The sequence below is a fragment of the Canis lupus genome, chromosome 3 (genome assembly GCF_048164855.1).
Source record: "Canis lupus baileyi chromosome 3, mCanLup2.hap1, whole genome shotgun sequence".
NCBI classification, from domain to species: Eukaryota; Metazoa; Chordata; class Mammalia; order Carnivora; family Canidae; genus Canis; species Canis lupus.
Window position 1 is genome coordinate 10,946,826 of NC_132840.1, and position 14,491 is coordinate 10,961,316.

At 38.4% G+C, this 14,491-nt stretch overlaps 1 long non-coding RNA gene across 2 annotated transcripts in view; it reads left to right on the top strand.

Moving 5' to 3' along the window:
* The first annotated feature begins 5,082 nt into the window (after window positions 1–5,082).
* Window positions 5,083–14,491, top strand: part of LOC140628261 (uncharacterized) — a 125,794-nt gene continuing 116,385 nt past the window's right edge. For both annotated transcript variants that reach the window (XR_012026572.1, XR_012026574.1), the window contains exon 1: window positions 5,083–5,227. This is a non-coding gene — a long non-coding RNA (uncharacterized lncRNA). The remainder of the gene's footprint in view (window positions 5,228–14,491) is intronic.

The window sequence follows — 14,491 nt, forward strand, 5'->3', positions numbered from 1 at the left end:
ATCCTAACTGTCGGTTTATGTTTCTGCCTCTCTTATTAGACTTAACATAGAGGGTTGGGCAGAGTTTGAGCTGATTAGCATCAGTGCAGCAGGAAGGCTGCAACCTGAGTTGCAGATGTTTGTAAAGAGGCACTAGGAGCCATTAGAGAAGAGAATCAGAAATATATAATCCAAGCTCAGAGTTCAGTTAGGAACCAGAACAAGGAAAACAAAAATATCAGAGACGTTATTAGGGGTTAGTTGTAATATTTGGCATATTCGTGGGGCCCTCCCACATAGTCCCATTTATCTCCAAACCTATAAAACAAGGTGCTTTGGGATCCTTTTTGGCCTGCATTTTGTTACCTAACACCATAACTTTTCTGAAATTTTCAGAAAAAATTTTTTCTTAATTTCAACAATCACAACTGTGGGGGAAAAAAATCTATCCTTTTTTCTGAAAAGCTGTGTTTATTCTCAAATGTTCTAGAAAGGATGGACATGTGCTTTATGCACACAGCCTCAACAATTTAATCCATAAAAAAGAAAAAGGAAAACTTTCAGTGATTATAACACAAAGCCAAGTATCTGTAGCTTGTCTTTGTGTTGATGACAGGGTTAGTGAGAGTATTTTTTTCCCTGTCTTTATTCTCTTGCCATTGAAGGAGGAACTAATTAGACCAAATAATAATATTTAAAATCTTACAGCCCCAAGGAGCTGGAAATGAAAAACTGTATCTACTATATGGATGCTTTAGAGCCTGTGTTGTGCACTTGACCGGGGATTTTCCGTCACTTAAAGCTGCATGCGCTCCTAGTGCCTGGACACAGCAGAACTAATCAGAGAGAAAGCTCAAAATCTCTGCATCTGAATGTCATTCCTTGTATTTGTTGATGCAAGCTAGAATCCCTCTCCATGTCTTAGGAGAACAAAACAGAATAGCTTAGAACACAGGAAATAGCACGGAATACTCAACTTGTTCTTGTAACTGCCTACACAAAGCAAAAAGGGTCTGAGAGGGGTTTTAACATGTGAAGTGTTTGTGCAGAGACCTAGGACTTCTGTGACAGTATGTATAGAAGAATTAAACAACAAAAGCAGTTTGAACTATTTGTGTATTTTGTTGCTATGACTTCTCACTTTATCTTCTCTCTCTCTTTTGGTAAGGGAATAAAAATTGTTAAGTCTTTCATAAAGAAGATAAAAACATGGTTTTTGCTGTGAGTCAGATACTATGCATTGCTTTTATTGAATTAGCCAGAGTGCGCAGTGTTTTTCTTTGTGGTACAGGTAGCCCTGTGGACATGTATGTGCATCAGAACTAGGGGGCACATGCATGTTTTCCTGCATTGCCTTCGAGTGTATTTGTGTCCTAGCACAGCCATGCGTGAAAGTTTGTGTGTGCCTAAGTGTGGCCGTGTGCAAAGGGAAGGGACTCCTGCTCCATTATTCCAAGCAATTAAACTCCGACAGCACAAGGATGAAGGAGAGGCCCTGATTTTCTTTTCCTTTGCAGTAATTGCCTCAGCAATCATCTTTGATCAGGGAAGAGCAGAGGAGGAGAGTCCTGAAAGTTGACATCCCTGGTATAAATATATACATTTACATACACGGGGGCAGCAAAGCTCTGCAGCTTTTTACTGACGTCTCTGACCTGAAACCATTGTAGATCCATTGACACTTCATTTAATTGAATCCTTCCCTAGCAAGCCTGAGGACTTGAAAGGGGGAGGGGAGCAAGGATGGGTAATCAAGGCAGACTCTTCTGCCTGCATGTCTAAAAATGACAAGAAAGTAATTGCTTTTGAAAAGCAAAAAAACAGAAATAGCACAATTTGTTCTACTTAGTTAGATGCTAAAAGGAGATAAAGATTATGGGGGTTTTGCCCCAAACATACCAAAATCTCTACCCTGAGAGCAACACTGATTTGGATTTCTGTACAGATAGGAATGAGGGGGTTTTTTTTGGTTTTGTTTTTAAAGAAGAAAGAAAAGATAATTCTAAGAAAGAGAAATCCAGAGTCTTCCCTGGTTCAAAATGGCCAGAGACAATAGTAAGATCATTCTGAGCCCAGAGCTACAGCACAGCCCCTTTTGTCAGCTTCAAATCAGGGAGCCAGAGGGTCGAATCAGTTTAACCTGCCTCCATGACACATCACCCACCCGCCTGACCCCAGAACGGCCTCATTTTTATGGATGCAGAAGCTCAGGGTGTAATTCATTCTCCGGCACACCCCGCTCGTTCAGTAGTAGCCTGCTTCTGCCACAAAGGTACGCTGCATATTCTGTGCCGGCTGAACCGATGAGATATCAGCCTGCCTCCTGTTTAATGCAGGAGTTATCCTGCTTTACAGCTGAAGAGTAATGTCCCCTACCTGCCATCAATCTGGGCGCCTAGATCAACCATGCAAATTAGCACATGTCCACAAACTCAAAGTCTTAGAGAAATCAATCTGGACCTGGAGGATGCAGGCAGCATGTTTAGGAAACATAAAATCTGAAGGATATTTAAAACCTTTGCCTCCTTTGTCATCCTCTCTCCATATCTGCTTCTTCGGTTGTATGTTAATGAGAACACGAGAGCATGTGCACAGCAGGCAGCTGCTTTGCCCTTTGATTTAGTACATGGTACAATGCAAAACAAACAGGCAAACAAAGCAGCATAACAACAACACATTACTAGTATATATAGCACCTTTACAAAGCACTTGTACATACATTGTTAAATTTATTTAGACCTTTCAACAACCTTGATGTAGAAGCAGGAGCAGCGTTTTATGATCCCTTATACAGATTGGGAAACTAAGGCCCATATAGTTCAAAGAACTCACACAAATTCTCACTGCTAACAAGCCACAGAGAAAGGAGTGCTGGGGTGCAGCATATTAGAGGACTCTGCTCTGGCTTTACCTTGGCTGCACCTCATCCCTTCCCACTGTTTGAGGAGTCCATGAGATCATGAGAGGGTACCAACTTATCACTCAGCAGCACCCCCCCCCCCCCCCCCGCCCCTAGACCACACTCTACAAACGGCATTCTCGAATTTTAAGTGCACTTCCAGGACCTGCACAAGATTTTTCCCTGGGACCATCCTTTTGGTCTACACCACCAAGCCCAAGGGGTGATTTTGCTGGAGTGGGGAATGAATGTCATATGTTTAGGCAGAATGTTCCCACATGTGTACGTGAAACCATTCATAGTGAGAGACGAAACCAGGGTGGTAAGAACAGGGAAATGGGGTTGGGGTCTGGAGGCTGTGAGCTAACTCCCCAAGCAGGAGTTCTCCTCTAAAGTCTGAGGACTCCTTACTAGAACTTGGCCTTCTAGGATGCTTTTTTGTTTTGTTTTGTTTTGTTTTGTTTTGTTTTGTTTTGTTTTCCTTCTAGGATGTTAATGAAGGTATATATTTGTCAGAGTAGGAAGGTGGAACCTGTTTCATGGAGCCATTTGACATGTAACTTTTAAATATTTAGACATATGGTGTGTAGACCTCCATTTAAGCTCTCACCATGGGTTCTACAAATGTGGAAGTGGGCTGGCTGGAATAACTTTGGTGTACATGGTAGAGATGAATGAAAATTTGGAAGAGACTATATTATCTAGATTGTCACAAGTTTCCATTAGCTCTCTTTAAAGGGCCAAACAATTTATTGGCCTTCATAATTCTAGCAGTTTTCCCAACAGTTCATGAAAGACTGAAGCACCAATGTGCCCAATAGTCAAGGGTACTGACGATGGATCTGGTGACAAAGTAAACAAGGATTTTATGTTTTATAAATGTATTAACACAAGCTGTGGGTTAATTACTTTGCCAGGTTCCTAAATAATATCATATTAGCCTAAAAATGTTAGGACCCTAGATAAAAGTGAAACCTTTCCTTCAGGCAGTTAGTAATTCTTCTTCATCAGCAAGGGCAGGATTACTTAACCTCAGATTCATGACTAAGTTGATCAGCTACCCATTTTCAGCAAGGGAATCAGTTCTGAGAGAAGGTACCCCAAAGCAGATGAGAAAATGTATTCATGTGGTTCATTTTAAAATTTCACATCTGGTTTCTTTTTTTTTTTTAAGATTTTATTTATTTATTCATGAGAGACAAAGAGAGAGAGAGGGAGGCAGAGACAGGTAGGAGGAGCCTGATGCAGGACTCCATCCCAGGACCCCAGGATGATGACCTGAGCCAAAGGTAGATGCTCAACCACTAAGCCACCCAGGCATCTCTCACATCTGGTTTCTATAGAGATTCTCCTACTAAATTAAGAGACATGCCAAATCTGACCTCTTCAATGAAATTTTTTCTCCTAACACTGAACTTCTACAACACTTTGTATCTCTATAGGGTGAGTATTATACTCTTTCTTCATCAGTCATTCATGTTTCTCTTATCTTGCCTGATAGAGTATACAAGACTGGAATCCTGATATTCTCACCTTTAAATCCCTCAGATGCACAATGCACAGTAGGCATTCAGTGAATATTTAGCAAATAAATAGATAATTTCTACTTTTGTAATTGTTTTGTAGCTTTGAGGGAGTATATTTTGTATTTTTGCCACATTTTATGTGTTACATGATCTCCTCTATGGTAATTCTATAATTTTCAACCAAACCCTGAAGAAAGCCATTAAAAACATACAACAGGTTGGGACTCCTGAATGGCTCAGTGGTTGAGCGTCTGTCTGCCTTTGGCTCAGGGAGTGATCCTGGAGTCCCAGGATCGAGTTCTACATCAGGCTCCCTGCATGGAGTCTGCCTCTCCCTCTGCGTATACCTCCACCTCTCTCTCTCTCTCTCTCTCTGTCTCTCATGAATTAAATAAATAAATAAATAAACAAATAAAATAAAAACGTACAACAGGCTTTTCTTTTACCTTGAGCATGGTCATAGGGTAACGATATTCCTATATGTGAATAGAGGAATTTTTTAACAATTGGTATATGGACTGCATATTTGTGTTCCCCCACCCCAAAGTTCCTTATTTGAAATCCTAACCTCCAATATGATGATATTTGGAGATGGGACCTTTGGGAGGTAATTAGGCTTAGATGAGGTCACAAAGGTAGATTCCTCATGATAAGATTTATGTCCTTATAAGAAGCAGCACAAGAGAGCTTGTTCTCTCTCTCTACATACACGTTAAGGAAAGGCAATGAAGATACAGTGAGAAGGAGCTCAAGCCAGGAAGAGAATCATTACCAGGAACAGACCCTGCTGGAACTAGGTCTGGGACTTCTAGCCTCCAGAATTGTGAGAAAATTAATTTCTGTTGTTTAAATCATAGATCTATAGTTTTGTTATGGCAGCCCAAGCAGACTAAGACACCTTGGAATACTTCTGGGAGCAAGTAACAAAAAATTCAACTTTTATTAGCTGAGTATATAAGAGAGACATTTACTCTCACATAGTAAGAGGATATTAGGACATTTGTAGTTTCAAATACTCAAGAATATTATTATCATTAACTCAAAACCTTGTTGTCCTGTTCTACCATCTTTAGTATATTGGCTTTTGTCTCTGTGCTTGCTACTCAGTGGTGATGACTGAGAAAGTATACAGTCAGGAAAGGAAATGAAAATAGGTGGCACACATAAGCCCAGTCTTTCTTTCTTTCTTTCTTTCTTTCTTTCTTTCTTTCTTTCTTTCTTTCTTTCTTTCTTTCTTTCTTTCTTCTTTCTTTCTTTCTTTTTTTCTTTCTTTCTAAGATTTTATTTATTTATTCATGAGAGACACAGAGAGGGAAAGAGGCAGAGACACAGGCAGAGAGAGAAGCAGGCTCCATGCAGGGAGCCTGATGTGGGACTCGATCCCAGGACTCCAGGATCACGCCCTGGCCCAAAGGCAGGCACTAAACCCCTGAGCCACCCAGGGATCCCCAGTCTCTTTTTTTTTAGAAATCCAACTATTAGTAGCCCATCAGTAGACTTGCACAAAATTATCTTTGGCTATGACTTTTTCAGTCACCTTAGCTTCAGTGGCTGAGAAGGTGAAAACCAAAGACAGGACAATGGGATTGCCAAATAAGTTTAGGCAATCATGATCCATCCTCTGAGGAAAGAACATCGCCACCTGAACAAAATATGGACTTTATAAGCCAAGAAAAAAAGTAGTACACGTCATTGAATGGCCAACAAATAGTGTCTGCCCTTCTCTGTCTGACTGTTTTCCCCAAACACCCCATATTGAGATTATTCTAAACTGAAAGTTCCCATTTCAGCAGTACTCCTGCTGTACTGTGTAGGTCGTATAGTGATTTGACATAATATCTAAATATGTCATACAAAAACCCCACAGACTCAAGAAAAAAAAAGTATGATGGAAATATATAGTTAGATATTTATAGAACGTGATAAGTTCTGAAAGTCTTGCCCAGTAGTTTTTTTTTTTTAAGATTTTATTCATCCATTAATGAAAGATACAGAGAGAGAAACAGAGACACAGGCAGAGGGAGAAGCAGGCTCCTCGGGGGAGCCATAGTGGGACTCGATCCCAGGTCTCCAGGATTATGCCCAGAGGAAGGTGGCACCAAACTACTGAGCCACCCGGACGGCCCACCCAGTAGTTCTATACATTGGAATTACATAGGGAGTTTCCACAGAACACTAATACTCCAAACCAGACCAGCTAAGTTAGAATCTCTTTGAGTCCCTGGCATTGGTAAACTTCCCATGTGATTCTAATATGCAGCCAGTTTTGGGAATACTGCAAAATAGATGTATAGGAAGCCAAGATACCAATCATCTCTATTTTCAGCCTCTCTGAAAACCTGTTCCTAGCCCACAAGAGTTTCTGTCATAGTTTCTTAATAACCATATTTATTTATCATTAAGATATTACTTATGTGTGTATGATATGCACATAGCTCTGGGTACAAGGCTGTGTATATTATTTAAAAATTTTTAAACAACCTACACTTCAAGAATTTTCTGTTCTACTGGGATAAATCAGTGAGTAATTTTCATTTAAACAAGATCATATTTGTTAAGGATCAAAAAGAGAAGTACAGATATGGACTTCAGGAGGTCAGATGAGGGACAAATAAATGAGAACAGCAATGGTCAGCAAAGGCCTTATATAGATATAAGGGAAATGTGGCTAGGCAATGGTAAAGGGGAAGCCATATTTATTGAGGATCACAATATGCTAATTCTGATATGTTTGGAATCTGGATAAATCAATTGATTCTCTTAGGGAATGGAATACAACACTAGAAATATTGAAGAAACTGATGTTTTGCCAGGATGGATGTCACAGATGAAGAGGACAGAATGGTTAGAGCAGGCCCTAAAATCCTAAATTTGCAGGAAAAAAAAAAAAAAAAAAAACCATTGCAGAGATCAGCTGGGTCTGGGGAATGATAAATTGGAAATTTCCACTAGGTAGTTGGAAATAAAGGAGTATACATGGGACACATCTGTTTGGGGTATAGACATGATTATGATAACTGTGAAGGTGGGCATGGAAGTAGAAAACTAGAAGCCAGACATTCACAAATGTCAAGGCACTCATACAGAACCCCTCCAGGATGTCTCCCTTCTTGGAGTCAACACTGTGCCTTAAACATACCATCATTTTAGTATTTGACACAACCGTAGCGCAATTATTCATCAGTCAGCAAATATTTAACAGTCACTATTTGCCAAGTACAAGTGACATAGCAACAGATGATGCAAGCAGGAGCTACATTTTAGAAGAGAATATAAGAAAATATAAACAAGAAAATTTCAGAATGGTTAAGTTCAATGAAGAAGATATGATGGGATAATGTGAAACAGACTGTGATTGGGTGAATCTATTAACCAGAGTGGTCAGAGGACCTGAATGATGTGAAAGAAACAGCCATGCAAAGATCTGGGTAATGAGCATTCCAAAAAGGACCAGTAAGTACAAAGAACCTGTGAAGGGAATGAGTCAGCATATTCAAATAACAAATAAGTAAAATAATCCAGATGCCAAAGGTTACATAGGTCGTCATGTTCAATTTATATATTTATATGAAATATCCAGAATAGTTAAGTCCATAAAGATAGAAAATGATTGCCAGGGACTGAGGGAAGGAAGGAGTAAGGAGTGCCTACTTAATCAGCATGAGGTCTGATGGAAGGTGATGAGGATATTTTAAAACTAGATGGAGGTGTTGCTTAGACAACACTGTGAATGTACTAAATGTCACTGAGTTGTGCTTTTTTTTTTTTTGAAAGATTTTATTTATTTATTCATGAGAGACACAGAGAGAGAGAGAGAGAGAGAGAGAGAGAAACACAGGCAGAGGAAGAAGCAGGCTCCATGCAGGGAGCCTGACGTGGGATTTGATCCCGGGTCTCCAGGATCACACCCTGGGCTGAAGGCGGCGCTAAACCCCTGAGCCACCCAGGCTGCCCAGAGCCAGCCGGGCTGCTCTGAGTTGTGCTTTAAATGATTAACTTTATGTAATGTGAATTGCACCTTGATAAGAGAGACAAACGAAATGTCAGTTGCTTTAAATCATGGAAGGAACAGGTACAAACCCTATATTTAAGAAATTTGGCAGATAAAGGGAAGTAAGAAACAGTAAGATAGTTAGATGAACTATTGGCTCCCAAAAGGTTTTTTGGATAACAGGAAGATTTTTGTATATTTTAAGGCAAAGGGGAAAGGGTCAGACTGGAATGCAGGGGAATTCTCTGGGGTCTTCACCAGTCTAAGAAGCTGGAGACTTAGACATAACCCTATAGTACAGAGCTTGGTCACCATACACTCTGATAAAGAATGTTGCAATTATACCTGTCGGAGAAATGCACCTGGAAGAAGCATTAAAAATGATCTAGTCCAGGGGATCCCTGGGTGGCTCAGTGGTCTAGCGCCTGCCTTTGGCCCAGGGCGTGATCCTGGAGTCCCGGGATTGAGTCCCACAACAGGCTCCCTGCATGGAACCTGCTTCTCCTTCTGCCTATGTCTCTGCTTCTCTCTCTTTCTCTGTGTCTCTCATGAATAAATAAATAAAATATTTTTTAAAAAATGATCTAGTCCACACTCTCTATTTACTAATGTGGTAGCCAGCTCTCCTAGTTTAAGTGACTTTACCAAGCTCATAGCCCAGTGATGGAAACCAAGTCTCCAAGCTTACCAGGTATAACAACCATGTATATATTTACTTTATTAATAGTTGAGATTATCCACAAAGGCTATTTACTGTTTCACCTGTAGTTTATCCTTAATTCTGAATTTTTTCATTCAGTGAATGTGCATAAATGCTAGGAATTCAGGAGATGGACATATTTGGCTGATGAGTTCTATTATCCTAATTATAACACGTGTGTCATTAAGTTTCAAGACCCAGTAGCCTGATGATGTTGCCAAAATGTAGCATGCTGGGGACTTACTTATCTTTCTAGGCCTGAGTGTGGTAGCAAATGAAGTTTGATATTTGTCTGTGCTTATGGGTGTGTCTCTGTGTGAGAGATATCTCTAATTAATTAATTAACTTATTAAATAGGGAATACATTCTTAGAATTCATAAAGTACAGAAGGTACTCTTTCTCTGTGTCTCCCACCTACTCAGTTCCCTTGCCGAAGGCAATCCATGTTACCAAGTTTTTGTGTGTCCTTTTAAATATATTTTATGCATATACAAGCAAATATATACCTGCATATACTCCCCTCCCCATTTTTACACCAATACACACTAAGCATCCTGCTCTGCATCTTTTATATATATATTTCATGTTTATAGGTATTTATGATCTTTCTGGACCTCTCCTGTCATCTATTTCATTTCTCTGCAATGATTACAGAGAAGGAATTTCTGTGTGGGAGAGTCCTCAGTCATTTCTATAGCTTCATGATATCCCATTGTTGGCTAAACCATTATTTATTTAACCAGCCTCCTACTGATAGACATTTAGGTAGTAGTTAATCTTTTACTATTACGAAGTTGTGACACAATGCCATTTCACATGTGTGAAGATATATCTGTAGAATAAATTCATAGAACTGGACTTGCTAGGTCAAAGAGTATGTGCATATCATTTTAATGGATCTTAAAAAATTGAATCCCATAGATATTGTGCCAGTTTTTACTCCCACCAGCAATGTGTAGAAAAACTTTTTTTTGCCACATCTTCACTAATACATTGTATTATCGGGATCCTTGGGTGGCTCAGTGGTTTCACGCCTGCCTTTGGCCCAGGGGTGATCCTGGAGTCCCGGGATCAAGTCCCACGTGGGGCTCCCGGCATGGAGCCTGCTTGTCCCTCCGCCTGTGTCTCTGCCTCTCTCTCTATCATAAATAAATAAATAAATAAATAAATAAATAAATAAATAAATAAAAATACATTGTATTATCAATAATTTTGGAGTTTTGACAATGTATTCAGTATTAAATTGTATATCAGTGAGAATTTAATTTGTATTTCTCTTACTGTGAGTGAGATTGCTTTTATATGTTTAAAATCATTTTATTTCTTTTCCTATGAACTATTTGCTGGTTTTGCATTAGGTTATTATACTTTTATTTTATTTTAATTTTTTAAAAGAATTTATTTATTTATTCATGAAAATACACAGAGAGAAGGGAGAGAGAGAGAGAGAGAGAGAGAGGCAGAAACACAGGCAGAGGGAGAAGCAGGCTCCATGCAGGGAGCCCGACGTGGGACTCAATCCTGGGTCTCCAGGATCATGCCCTGGGCTGAAGGCGGCGCTAAACCGCTGAGCCACCGGGGCTGCCCAGGTTATTATACTTTTATACAATTTATATAAGCTTTTTATACATTATATAAATTAGCAACTTGTCTATGAAATGAATTACAAAGTTTCCCAGTCTGTCATCTCTCTTATTTTGGTAATTATGTGTTTTGCAATACAGAAATTGGTTTTGATTTTAATATTATGAAGTTATGAATCCTTATATTATGACTTCTGGAGTTTGTGCCATATTTTAGGAAGGACTTTTCTCACTCCCATATTATTTTTTTAATGCTCTCATTATTTCTTCTAGTAATGTTGTGCTTTTATTTGTATATTTTTAATTCATCTAGAATTTATTTTGGTGCATTTGTTGGGTACTGTTCCAATGCCATTTTTCCCTTACTGAGCAAATGTCATTTGTGTTTATTCCTACAGTATAACTTGAATCAAAATATTGCTCCAAATATCCAAATGAAATCAATATTGATTGAATTCCTTCTATGTGCAAAGGCATAATTTCATGTATTCTTTTTAATTTTCCTTTTGTTTTAAATATTTATTTATTTATTTATTTATTTATTTGAGAGAGAGAGAGAGTGGGGGGGGGGGTGCCCAGGCAGAGGGAGAAGCAGACTCCCCAGTAAACAGGGAGCCTGAGGCCAACTCAATCCCAGGGTGGAAGGCAGATGCTTAACCAACTGAGACACCCAGGTGCCCCTTTAATTTTCCCTTTTAAGAAGAAAGAAGATAGAATTTTAAGTTCCGAGATCCAGAAGCTTCTTTTAGTAGAGAAAACAAACAAAAAAATCTTCATTCAACAATGTAAGTCTCAAAAAAAAAAAAAAAAAAAAAAAACAATGTAAGTCTCTTGCTATCAGTATGAACTGATTATAATCCTATTAAGTGAGACAACAAGCTAGTTCAAGCTACATGCAAAGAAAGTACAAATGATTCTTTGTAGGTATGAGACCTCCTCTATAACCAGGGCAGGGAAATTAAATAGATAACAAGAGAGATCTTACAAACCACAATATCTATGAACATGAGTTGCTGCTTTATAAAAACAGTGGTAAACATTCACTTGAAATAATGCTTATGGCCTCAAAATAGACCAGTATTAAGAGATTCTAAAATAAGGCATTGTCTTTCTTTTTTTTAATTCCAGTGTAAGTTAACATATAGTTAACTTATTAGTTTCAGATATACAGTATAGTGATCCAATAGTTCCATACATTACTGAGTGTTCATCAAGACAGTGTACTCCTAATCCCCATCACCTATTTATTTATTTTTTTTAAAATTTTTATTTATTTATGATAGTCACACAGAGAGAAAGAGAGAGAGGCAGAGACACAGGCAGAGGGAGAAGCAGGCTCCACGCACCAGGAGCCCGATGTGGGATTCGATCCCGGGTCTCCAGGATCGCGCCCTGGGCCAAAGGCAGGCGCCAAACCGCTGCGCCACCCAGGGATCCCCCCATCACCTATTTAATACATCCCCCCACCCACTTCCTCTCTGGTAACCATCTATTTGTTCTCTATAGTTAAGAAACTGTTTTTTGGTTTGTCTCTCTCCTTTTTTTTTTTTTTTAACTTTTGTTCATTTGTTTTATCTCTTGAATTCCCATATATCAGTGAAATCATATGGTATTTGTCTTTCTCTAACTGGCTTATTTTGCTTAGCATGATATACTATAGCTCCATCATGTTGTTGCAAATGGCAAGATTTCCTTCTTTTTTATGGCTGGATAATATTCCATTATATATATTAATATATAATGGAATATTATCCATTGTAATATATATATGTGTATATATATACTACAGTTATGTATATATATATATATATATATATATATATATATATATATATACACACTGTCTGACTTTGGAAACATAGTTAGGATCCATACCCTGGGAAAGGCTCTACTAATACTCTAGATGCATGTGTGTGCTTATGTGTGTGTGATTAATTCACATAGCATGTTAAAGAAATATTTCTGATGGGGAAAGGAACAGGAATAAAAGAGCTAGTGGATATGAGTCACTGGAAGGGGAAAGAACAGAATACAATTAGCAAATATAGGGATATGTACTCTTTTTAAAATTCAATTTTATTTAAATTCAATTAATATATAGTATATTATTAGTTTCAGAGGAGAGTTCATTGATTCATCAGTTGCATCTAACATTCAGTGCTCATTACATCACATGTTCTCCTTAATGCCCACCAACTCGTTACCCCATCCCCCAACATCCTTTTCCTCCAGCAACCTCTTTTCCTCTATAGTTAAGAGTCTCTTATGATTGGTCTCCCTCTCTGATTTCATCTTGTTCTATTTTTCCTCCCTTCCCTTATGATCTTCTATTTTGTTTCTTAAAGTCCACATATGAATGAAATCATATGATAATTATCTCTCTATGATTGACTTATTTCACTTAGCATAATACCCTCTAGTTCCATCCACATCATGGCAAATGGAAAAATTTAATTCTTTTTGATGGCTGAGTAATATTCCATTGTGTATATATACCATATCTTTAGCCATTTGTCTGTCAGTGGACAGCTGTCCTTTTTCCACAGTTTGGCTAGTGTAGATATTTCTGCTATACATTGTGGTGCATGTGCCCCTTTGAATCACTATGTTTGTGTCCTTTGGATAAATACCTAGTAGTATAATTGCTGAGTCATAGGGTAGTTCTATTTTCAACTTTTTAAAAAAGATTTTATTTATTTAATTCATGAGAGACACAGAGAGAGGGAGAGAGTCCTACTGACAGTGTAAGAGCGTTCTCCTTTCTCTGCTTTCCTGATTTGTTACATCTATCCTTTCCTGACTTGTTAATTTTAATTCTAGCCATTTTGAGGTAGTATCTCACTGTTATTTTGATTTTGATGCCAAGTGATGTTAAGCATTTTTTCATGTGTCTGTTAATCATTTGTATGTCCTCTTTGGAGAAATGTCTGTTCATGTCTTCTGCCCATTTCTTGACTGGATTTTTTGTTCTTTGGGTGTTGAATTTGATATGTTCTTTGTAGGTTTTAGATACTAGCCCTTTATCTGATAAGACCTTTGCAAATATCTTCTTTTTTTTTTTTTAAGATTTTATTTATTCATGAGAGACACAGAGAGACAGGCAGAGACACAGGCAGAGGGAGAAGCAGGCTCCATGCAGGGAGCCCGACATGGGACTCTATCTTGGGTCTCCAGGATCAGGCCCTGGGCCAAAAGCAGTGCTAAACCACCGAGCCACCCAGGCTGCCCGCAAATATCTTCTCTTATCTATAGGTTGTCTTTTGGTTTTCTTAACTGTTTCCTTTGCTGTGCAAAAGCTTTTTATCTTGGTAAAGTACCAGTAATTCATTTTTTGCTTTTGTTTCCCTTGCTTTTGGAAATGTGCCTAGGTTGCTGCAGCCAAGGCCATAGAAGTTGCTGCCTGTGTTCTCCTCTAGGATTTTGATGGATTCCTGTCTCACATTTAGGTCTTTTATCCATTTTGAGATTATTTTTGTGTATGATGTAAGAAAATGGTCCAGTTTCATTCCTATGCATGTGGCTATCCAATTTTCCCAACATCATTTATAGAAGAGACTATCTTTTTTCCATTGAATATTTTTTGTTTCATCAGAGATTGATTGACCATAGTGTTGAGGGTCCATTTTGGGGTTCTCTATTTTGTTCCATTGATCTGTGTCTGTTTTTGTGCCAGTACCATACTGTCTTTTTTTTTTTTTTTTTTTTTTTACCATACTGTCTTGATGATGACAGCTCTATAATATAGCTTGAAGTCTGGAGTTGTGATGCTACAACCTTTGGTTTTCTTTTTCAACATTCCTTTGGCTATTTGG